The sequence below is a fragment of the Pleurodeles waltl genome, chromosome 8 (assembly GCF_031143425.1).
Source record: "Pleurodeles waltl isolate 20211129_DDA chromosome 8, aPleWal1.hap1.20221129, whole genome shotgun sequence".
In the NCBI taxonomy this organism is placed as follows: Eukaryota; Metazoa; Chordata; class Amphibia; order Caudata; family Salamandridae; genus Pleurodeles; species Pleurodeles waltl.
Genome location: NC_090447.1, coordinates 1,260,091,292 through 1,260,101,770, shown reverse-complemented (window position 1 = coordinate 1,260,101,770; position 10,479 = coordinate 1,260,091,292).

Sequence of the window (10,479 nt, the reverse complement as noted above, 5' to 3'; positions counted from 1 at the left end):
TCAGACCCTTGGATGAGACACTGCTACCTGCCCTGGAGACCTTCTCCCTGGACATAACAGGCCCACCCACAATACCATTCTGTACTGAACACTCTTCCTCATCCTCCTCATCTCCCTCATCCTCTGTGTGCCCTTCAGTGCTCTTGGCTGTCACCCAGGCCCTCAGCGCCTTTTGCAGCTTCTCTTTCCTGGATGAGCTCTTAATAGGACAGTCAAAACTTTTACAGAACTGCTTCAACTGAGCTTTGGTATAACTCTCCAATTTCTCAAGGTCAAAGTCAGCTCCAACTGATGCATCTCCAGCATGGGACATGATGAAAGGTAAAAAGAGTGCAAAGTTCCAAATGCAGAAACAAGTTCCCAAATGAAGTTCCAGAAAAGTTAATCACAGGATCAGCGAAAAAAGAAACTGAATGCAGAGCAAAAACAGTCCAAATAGAAAAAAAACAAAAATCACAAGACTAGTAGTATGTGGTCACGTAGTGGTCTGAACTCAAACAGTAGTGTACACTTAATTACTGTATGTCAAGTACAAATACAAGTCCAAATCCCAACCGCTCATCACCAATGTTAGAAATGGGGTCTTTGGTTGACAGTCAGGTTACCCCCTGTTCAAGCAAGGACCCTCACTCTAGTCAGGGTAAAAGAGAATCACCCTCAGCTAACCCCTGCTTACCCCCTTGGTAGCTTGGCAGAGCAGTAGGCTTAACTTCAGAGGGCTAGGTGTAAAGTATTTGTACCAACACACATAGTACCTCAATGAAAACACTACAAAATGACACAACACCAGTTTAGAAAAATAGGAATTATTTATCTAAACAAAACAAGACCAAAATGACAAAAATCCAACATACATAAGTCAAGTTATGAATTTTTAAAGATTAGACTAAAAAAATAGCGCTTAGAAACAAAAATGCTTCGTTGAGATGTTAACACGGTGTTGTGATGGAGTCGTTCCCAACAAGCCGACACCAGCGGCGCCGGACACGGAGTCGTGTAGACCCCCAAGTACAGTACCTTTGGTGAAGAGTGAAAACAAGCCGATGTGCGAAGTCGGGAATCGCGGCGTCTGTGCGAAACGTTGAATCCGCGCACTTCGAGCGGCATCGGTCACGATGTGGTGCGGCGACTTCCACAGAGTTGCGGACTTCAGCGGGGCTGCAGCGGCGTCGGGCCTGCGAAGAGCGTCGCGTTCCAGCGAGAGTTACGGCGTCGGGTGCAGGCGGCGGTACTGGATTCCGCAGCGACGTCGGTCCGGAGTCGTCCGAAGTCGGTTTCCTTGGATTTCCACCAGCTTTCCTTTCAAGGGCCCAGGGACTGGATAGGGCACCTCTTGTCAGAGCAGGAGTCTCTCCAGAGACCCCAGGTGCTGGCAGAGAGAAGTCTTTGCTGTCCCTGAGACTTCAAACAACAGGAGGCAAGCTCTAACTCAAGCCCTTGGAGATTTCTCCACAAGATGGAAGGCACACAAAGTCCAGTCTTTGCCCTCTTACTCTGGCAGAAGCAGCACTGCAGGAAAGCTCCACAAAGCACAGTCACAGGCATGGCATCACTTCTTCCTCAGCTATCAGCTCTTCTCCAGGCAGAGGTTCCTCTAGGTTCTAGAAGTGTTTCCAAAGTCTGTAGATTTGGGTGCCCTTCTTATACCCATTTTAGTCTTTGAAGTCACCTTTCTTCAAAGGGGACTCACACCTACTTGTGAAATCCTGCCTTGCCCAGGCAAGGCCTCAGACACACACCAGGGGGTTGGAGTCTGCATTGTCAGAGGCAGGCACAGTCCTTTCAGATGAGAGTGACCACTCCACCACTCCCTCCTAGCAGAGATGGCTAATCAGGAAATGCAGGTTACACCCCAGCTCCCTTTGTGTCACTGTCTAGTGTGAGGTAAAAAACAACCCAACTGTCAAACTGACCCAGACAGGGAATCCACAAACAAGGCAGAGTCACAGAATGGTTTAAGCAACAAAATGCTCACTTTCTAAAAGTGGCATTTTCAAACGCACAATCTCAAAATCAACTTTACTAAAAGATGTATTTTTAAATTGTTAGTTCAGGGACCCCAAACTCCACATGTCCATCTACTCTCTAGGGGAATCTACGCTTTAATCATATTTAAAGGTAGCCCCTATATCATCCTATGAGAGAGACAGGCCTTGCAACAGTGAAAGACGAAGTTGGCAGTATTTCACTGTCAGGACATATAAACCACATTACTATATGTCCTACCTTATCCATACACTGCACCCTGCCCTTGGGGCTACCTAGGGCCTACCTTAGGGGTGCCTTACATGTAAGAAAAGGGAAGGTTTAGGCCTGGCCAGTGGGTACACTTGCCCAATCGAATTTACAGTGTAAAAATACACACCCAGACACTGCAGTGGCAGGTCTGAGACATGATTACAGGGTTACTTGTGTGAGTGGCACAACCAGTGCTGCAGGCCCACTAGTAACATTTGATTTACAGGCCCTGGGCACCTCTAGTGCACTTTACTAGGGACTTAACAGTAAAACAAATATGCCAATCATGGAGAACCAATTACGTACACATTTTAAACAGGAGCACTTGCACTTTAGCACTGGTTAGCAGTGGTAAAGTGTCCAGAGTAACAAAAACACTAAAATCAGAGTCCAGCACACGTCAACAACCTGGGAAACAGAGGCAAAAAGTTAAGGGAGACCACGCCAAGGATGAAAAGTCTAACAGTAGGCCTTACCTATAAAGGAAAAGGCATAATTCCAGTGTTCAAGAGTCTTCAACACCATCTCATCAAGATCCTCATCAAACAAGCAATTACCTCCAAATGGCTAATGCTAATGGCTAATGTTTCAGTTCCTGAGCTTGCCCCCCACGACCGCAGCACCAACCTGCTGCCTCCTGCCTCTGTCCCCCGACCACGCTGCTGTTTGCGTGTTCGAGGCCCTCCTCCACCCGCAGGCATCCTCCTGCGCCTCATCCCTGGTGTCTAGTGGGCTCTGCCTAGCTCCACTTGACCCGTGTGCCGCTTCCGCCGTCCTGTAAGTTGTTTTTCTGATTGTTTTTCCGATTTTTCTGTGCCTCGCCGCCGGCGCTTCTGCCCCCGTTGTGCCCCCCTGATTGCTGTCTCCCCGATCGTGTACTGTGCCATTACTGTATTTCATACTGTGTGTTTTTCTATTGTGATTGCCTTTAATTTTGCTAGTTTTTGTTGTGCTTTTTGCCCCTTGTGCGCTCCCCCAAGCGTTCCGATCCCTGCCGCTGCCTCCCTGCGGCCCCGCCCCCCTCGTGCCCCCATTCGCCGCTCCCTCCCACCTCCCGCCTCCCAGCTGCTCCCCCCTCCCTTCTTAATGGCTGGCGCTGCGTGTCGCGAGTGAGCGACCTCTGACCTGTTTCAGGTCCTGAGCTCGCCCCCACGACCGCAGCACCAACCTGCTGCCTCCTGCCTCTGTCCCCCGACCACGCTGCTGTTTGCGTGTTCGAGGCCCTCCTCCACCCGCAGGCATCCTCCTGCGCCTCATCCCTGGTGTCTAGTGGGCTCTGCCTAGCTCCACTTGACCCGTGTGCCGCTTCCGCCGTCCTGTAAGTTGTTTTTCTGATTGTTTTTCCGATTTTTCTGCGCCTCGCCGCCGGCGCTTCTGCCCCCGTTGTGCCCCCCTGATTGCTGTCTCCCCGATCGTGTACTGTGCCATTACTGTATTTCATACTGTGTGTTTTTCTATTGTGATTGCCTTTAATTTTGCTCGTTTTTGTTGTGCTTTTTGCCCCTTGTGCGCTCCCCCAAGCGTTCCGATCCCTGCCGCTGCCTCCCTGCGGCCCCGCCCCCCTCGCGCCCCCATTCGCCGCTCCCTCCCGCCTCCCGCCTCCCAGCTGCTCCTCCCTCCTCCCTCCCTTCTTAATGGCTGGCGCTGCGCGTCGCGAGTGAGCGACCTCTGACCTGTTTCAGGTCCTGAGCTCGCCCCCCACGACCGCAGCACCAACCTGCTGCCTCCTGCCTCTGTCCCCCGACCACGCTGCTGTTTGCGTGTTCGAGGCCCTCCTCCACCCGCAGGCATCCTCCTGCGCCTCATCCCTGGTGTCTAGTGGGCTCTGCCTAGCTCCACTTGACCCGTGTGCCGCTTCCGCCGTCCTGTAAGTTGTTTTTCTGATTGTTTTTCCGATTTTTCTGCGCCTCGCCGCCGGCGCTTCTGCCCCCGTTTTGCCCCCCTGATTGCTGTCTCCCCGATCGTGTACTGTGCCATTACTGTATTTCATACTGTGTGTTTTTCTATTGTGATTGCCTTTAATTTTGCTCGTTTTTGTTTTGCTTTTTGCCCCTTGTGCGCTCCCCCAAGCGTTCCGATCCCTGCCGCTGCCTCCCTGCGGCCCCGCCTCCCTCGCGCCCCCATTCGCCGCTCCCTCCCGCCTCCCGCCTCCCGCCTCCCAGCTGCTCCTCCCTCCCCCCTCCCTTCTTAATGGCTGGCGCTGCGCGTCTGCGCCGCTGGCGCGCCAGAGGCGCGCCAGAGGCAAGCCCGTCTGCGCCCGTCCGCGCCTGGACCGCGCCCAGCGCCACCCCCCCTGGTCCTCACGCCCCCCGCATCACCCGCGTCCGCTACTCAACCAACGAACTCCGCGCACTCAACCCCGGCCCCTCCGCAGAGTGCTTCCTTGCAACCCCGAAGCACACAAAAGGACCTTTCTCCTGCTGCAACTTCTCCTGCGACAGAACGGCGAAGCCAACAACAAGAACTTCCAACACCAACCACCTGAACTGCATCCTCATCAACACACGCTCCGCACGAAAACACGCCATCGAACTCTGGGACTTACTCGACACCACCGCCCCTGACGTGGCCTTCCTGACCGAAACCTGGTGGAACGACTCCTCGGCCCCGGACATCGCAATCGCCATACTGGAGGGATACAAAATCACCAGAAGAGATCGAACCAACGGAATCGGCGGCGGAATAGCCATCGCCCACAAATCTACCCTCAAAATCCACACCCACACGGACGACACCCTCAAGACAGCCGAACACCTCCACTTCCAGATCCACACGGACCCCAACACGACCCTCAGAGGTACCCTCATATACCGCCCTCCAGGACCAAGAGCCCCCTTCAGCGACACCGTCGCCGACCTCGCGAGCACCCACTCCCTCGCTTCCCCAGACTACATCCTCCTGGGAGATCTAAACTACCACCTGGAAAATAACAACGATGTCAACACCACATCTCTGACCTCCAACCTCCTCAACCTCGGACTCCGTCAACTGGTCAACACTCCCACCCACATCGCCGGACACACTCTTGACCCCCTCTTCACCTCAAGCAACCACATCTCTTTCAGCCACACCTCCGAACTCCACTGGACCGACCATCACTGCGTCCACTTCTCTTATACGAAAATCACCGAACACCACCGCATCCCTCGACCTCCTCACCGCCGCTGGGGAAAAATCACCCAAGACCAACTAACCAGCACCCTCATCAAAGACCCTCCACCCGGCTCAACCGACCCAAGCACTGCCGCTATCAACCTCCATCAATGGATCCTCGACTGCGCCAACACCTTAGCCCCACTCAAGAAACCCACTGCCAACCAAGGAAAGAAAAAAACAGCCTGGTTCACAACGAACTGACCGCCTCCAAAAGCCTCTGCCAGAAGTTCAAGAAGAAGTGGATCTTAGAGCGCACACCCGACAACCTCGCCTCCCTCAAAAACGCCAACCGTGAACACCACCAACGGATCCGAGTCGCCAAGCGTGCCCACTTCACTGAACGCATCAACAACAACGCCCACGACTGCAAAGAACTCTTCGGCATCGTGAAGGAACTCTCAAACCCCAACGCCAACTCCAACGACATCCCGCCCTCCCAGAAACTCTGCGACGACCTCTCCACCTTCTTCCACCAGAAAATCACAACCATCCACGACAGCTTCAACGCCACTCCGCCGCCAGACCCCACCCTTGACATCTCCACAGACACCTGCCGCCTCACCGCCTGGACCCACGTGGACGACACCGAAACAATAACAACCATGAACACCATCCACTCAGGCTCCCCCACGGACCCATGCCCTCATCACGTGTTCAACAAAGCCAACGCCATCATCGCCCCCAAACTCCGCGAGATCATCAACCTCTCCTTCGACTCCGCCACCTTCCCAGACAGCTGGAAACACGCAGAAATCCAACCCCTCCTCAAGAAATCCAAGGCTGACCCCAACGACCTCAAAAACTTCCGACCGATCTCTCTCCTCCCTTTTCCAGCAAAAGTCATCGAGAAGATCGCCAACACACAGCTCGCCCACTTCCTCGAAGACAACTCCATCCTAGACCCCTCTCAATCCGGTTTCAGACGAAACCACAGCACCGAGACTGCTCTCCTCGCCGCCACAGATGACATCAGAACCCAAATGGACAACGGCGAAACCTCGGCCCTAATCCTCCTCGACCTATCAGCCGCTTTTGACACAATCTGCCACCGCACCCTACTGACCCGCCTCCATGAAGCCGGCATCCAGGATAAAGCCCTCAACTGGATCTCATCCTTCCTCTCCGACAGAACCCAGAGAGTCCGACTCTCCCCTTTCCGCTCCAAAGCCACCAACCTCATCTGCGGCGTCCCCCAAGGATCCTCCCTCAGCCCTACGTTGTTCAACGTCTACATGGCCCCCCTCGCCAAACTGTCCCGCCAACATCACCTCAGCATCATCTCCTACGCCGACGACACCCAGCTCGTCCTCTCCCTGACCAAAGACCCACTCACCGCCAAAACCAACCTCCACGAGGGACTAAAAGCCATCGCCGAGTGGATGAACAACAGCCGCCTGAAGCTCAACTCCGACAAGACGGAAGTCCTCATCCTCGGGCGACCCCTTCGGCCTGGAACGACTCCTGGTGGCCCACCGATTTCGGACCCCCACCCACCCCAGCCAGCCACGCAAGAAACCTCGGCGTCATCCTGGACTCAGCCCTCACCATGTCCAAACAGGTCAGCGCCGTCTCCTCTTCCTGCTTCAACACCCTTCGAATGCTCCGCAGAATTTTCAAGTGGATCCCAACAGGAACCAGAAAGACGGTGACCCAAGCCCTCGTCAGTAGCAGACTTGACTACGGCAACGCACTCTACACAGGCATCCCAACAAAAGACATCAAACGACTCCAGCGTATCCAAAATGCATCCGCCCGCCTGATCCTTGACATACTCCGCCGATGTCACATCTCCCCTCACCTGAAGGACCTCCACTGGCTCCCCGTGGACAAGAGGATCACCTTTAAACTCCTCACCCACGCACACAAGGCTCTACACAACACCGGACCTACCTACCTCAACTCCAGACTCAACTTTTACGCCCCCACTCGTCAACTCCGCTCTGCCAATCTCGCCCTCGCCATCGTCCCCAGGATCCAGCGCAAGACCGCCGGCGGCAGATCCTTCTCCTTCCTCGCAGCCAAGACCTGGAACTCTCTCCCCACCTCACTGCGCCAGACCCAGGACCTCCTCGCCTTCAGGAGACTCCTCAAGACCTGGCTCTTCGACTGCTAACAGCTCAACCCCCCCCCCCAGCGCCTCGAAACCCTGACGGGTACATAGTGCGCTTTACAAATGTTATGATTGATTGATTGAATGCAGAAACACAACAGAGAAGCCTGCTGGGAGAGTAAACCAAAATTGCCCTAGGTTTGTAATAACACCTCTGCAGCATTTCCTTGCTCATGAAGTGTGTGTCCTCCTTTGAGGTACACAAAAAGTGAAAAGTGATGAGTAAAATGCTTGAATTAATCTCAGCCACTGGTAATTACTCTGGACTGCATTCAAGTCCATTGTGCTTTTACCCACCATGCCATCTCAGACAGAAACCAACCATATGGAAATCAGTCTTGATCCTACTCCTATGGGAACAGTTTTGTTTGAAGTGCCAGTCCAGGATGCCTCTGAACCAGAACACAAGCACCCCAGTTTCAATCATATTTGGGCCTCTTCAGTTAAGTGTTTGAATCTTATGGCACAGTGAGCAAGAGATTCCAGTCTTGACATACCCTTGCGCAAAGGGAATTGCACTGAAGCATACAAAAAGTGATAGTTTGAATGAGTGAATTAGTCTCATCCGGTAATTACTCTGGACCACATTCCAGTTCATCATACGTTTGCCTACCATGCCATCTCAGCTAGGAACCAGCCATATGCAAATCAGTGTTGATCCTAGCCCACTATGAACAGGCCAGACCAAACTGCCAGGCTAGGCTCCCACCAAGGGAAACACGAGCAACTCAAGACCTGTTTCAGTCTATTTGGACCGCTTCAGTTAGGTGAAGCTTGAGTCAGAGGGAACAAAGAGCAGGGCATCAAGAAGAATTAAAAATCCTGCCCCTGCAATCTTTGCCACAGCAGCTGCCCAGGGTCATCAATATGTAATTCAGGGCCTCAATTATAAGCATTGGGCAGCCACTGCGTCATTTCTTTTTTATGCAGCGGCGACCCTAGCAGTGCGCTACACTGTTCCATATTTACAAACTGACAGTTTGGGCCCAATGCATCAGTTTGTAAAGCCCTGCGTCATATTCTACCTGTGCTAGGTAGAATCTATGCAGGGTAGGCGTTCCCACAGTAAAAGCCATGTAGAACTGACACAGTGAAATTTACAACTTCCCACTGTGTCACTCTACAACTTCACTGCCTCAATATTTTACTCCCTGCTCAGGCCAGGCGTAAATTGACTCAGGGCTTTTTCCAATGGGACTCTCCTCACATTGTTGGAGTTGCTTCAGTTTAAAGACGCAACTCCATTTCTGATGCATCTGTGAAAACGTGCGCCATGGAAGGGTATTATAAATACAGCGCATGAATGTCATCTTTCGGTATGTGCAGCAGACACAGACAATCTGACGCATTGATGACGATGCGTCAGTATTTTGTAAATGAGGCCCTCAGTTTCAAAGATGAATGAAGTAAAGGTCTTCTTCTTGGCAAAATGAACCATCAGCAGAATCAGAGCAAAACCTGCTTTAGTATCCCGCATCTCCTCAACTGATTTAGTGATACATTTGCATGAAGTCATTACTGCTACTCTATAATTCCAACCACATCACGTTAAAGCCTATTGGATTTATTGGATTTGAAAAATAGGAATTCTGTTTCAGGACTGGAGGCTTCGGATTATGCTTCTCTTTCTTTACTGTCCATTCAACAGCAGCCAATAAACTCACAGAAAAAACAAAAACTACATTTCCCAAGAGCACCTGTAGTCCAGCCTGACCAATCCCAGGCTTGCTCTCCTCTGTAAGAGTCATCATAACAAAAGTTTTTCCTCTTTCTTTGCACCAAATCGAAATTTTCTTCTCAACATTCAGCAACTTTCAGCAGAACGAGCTGTTCAACGAAAACCAACGGCGGCGTGGCCATGAATCATCATTTGTCTGGTCCATCAATCGCCTTTATTAGCGGAACCTATGGATGAAAGAAATGCACTAATAATACTATTTGGAAATGAACAAGTCATGGGGGGTAAAACTTGATAGTTATATACATATGTTCATCAAAAAAATACAAGTCTTTCAACATTTGACACACAATAAAATCAGCAACATCTTCATTAAGGGTGGGATAATCCTCGCCTCCGTGTCCTTAATAGATTTGAAAATTCTTGACACGACAGCTAGAATTTTTTTAATTCCATGTCAGGACCAGAGGCTTTGGATTATGCTAGTTCAAAGTCCATCCACCACTGCTGACGCTATATCAACAATAGGATTATGATCAAACATTTTAAACTTATTATCTGACGACCAATCTGCAGCTGCCATGATATCCTCTAATCTAGAACCAGCTCCAAAAGATTTAGAGGCCATAGCTCCACAAACTGAATGAGCACCAAAAACAGAAGTGTCTATACCAGCTTCCCCCAAAAGCCATTTAACCCATCTAGCTAAAGTAGCTGATGACACTGGACCATGTGGTTTTTGCAGAGCAATCAACAGTTGACCTCCTACATCCCTGTGAAACTCCCTCGTACAACTCTCATAAGCTTTCAAACATTGTACAACACACAACTTCTAATTGTGGGGAAAAGCTGGGTAAGAAATACATTTAGATGCCGTCTTTGTATGTCTAGAAACCGTGAATGAAACTCCAGAAGGAGTAAATACTCTACCTGTCAAATTCAGAGCTCTCACGTCTGAGACAAGTCTACATGAAATAAGGCATAAGAGGACTGTAAGCTTGGCAGACAATTGCTTATGCAACAAATCCTCATTACACGGCCAAGATCTGATAAAACACAGGACGACATCCACATCCCAAATAAACAAATATTGTGTTTGCGGAGGTTTAACCATCCGGATATCTTAGAGATCGAAAGGTGTTCACCAAAGGGTTTACCTTCTATGTGTGGATGACCTGCTGAATTTGCAGATCTGAAATTGCTAATGATTCTATAGGCAAGACCCTCAGTCGCTAATTCCTAAAGAAAATTTGCAATCATGGAAATTTGGGCGCCCAAGGGATCAATGCTCCGTTCA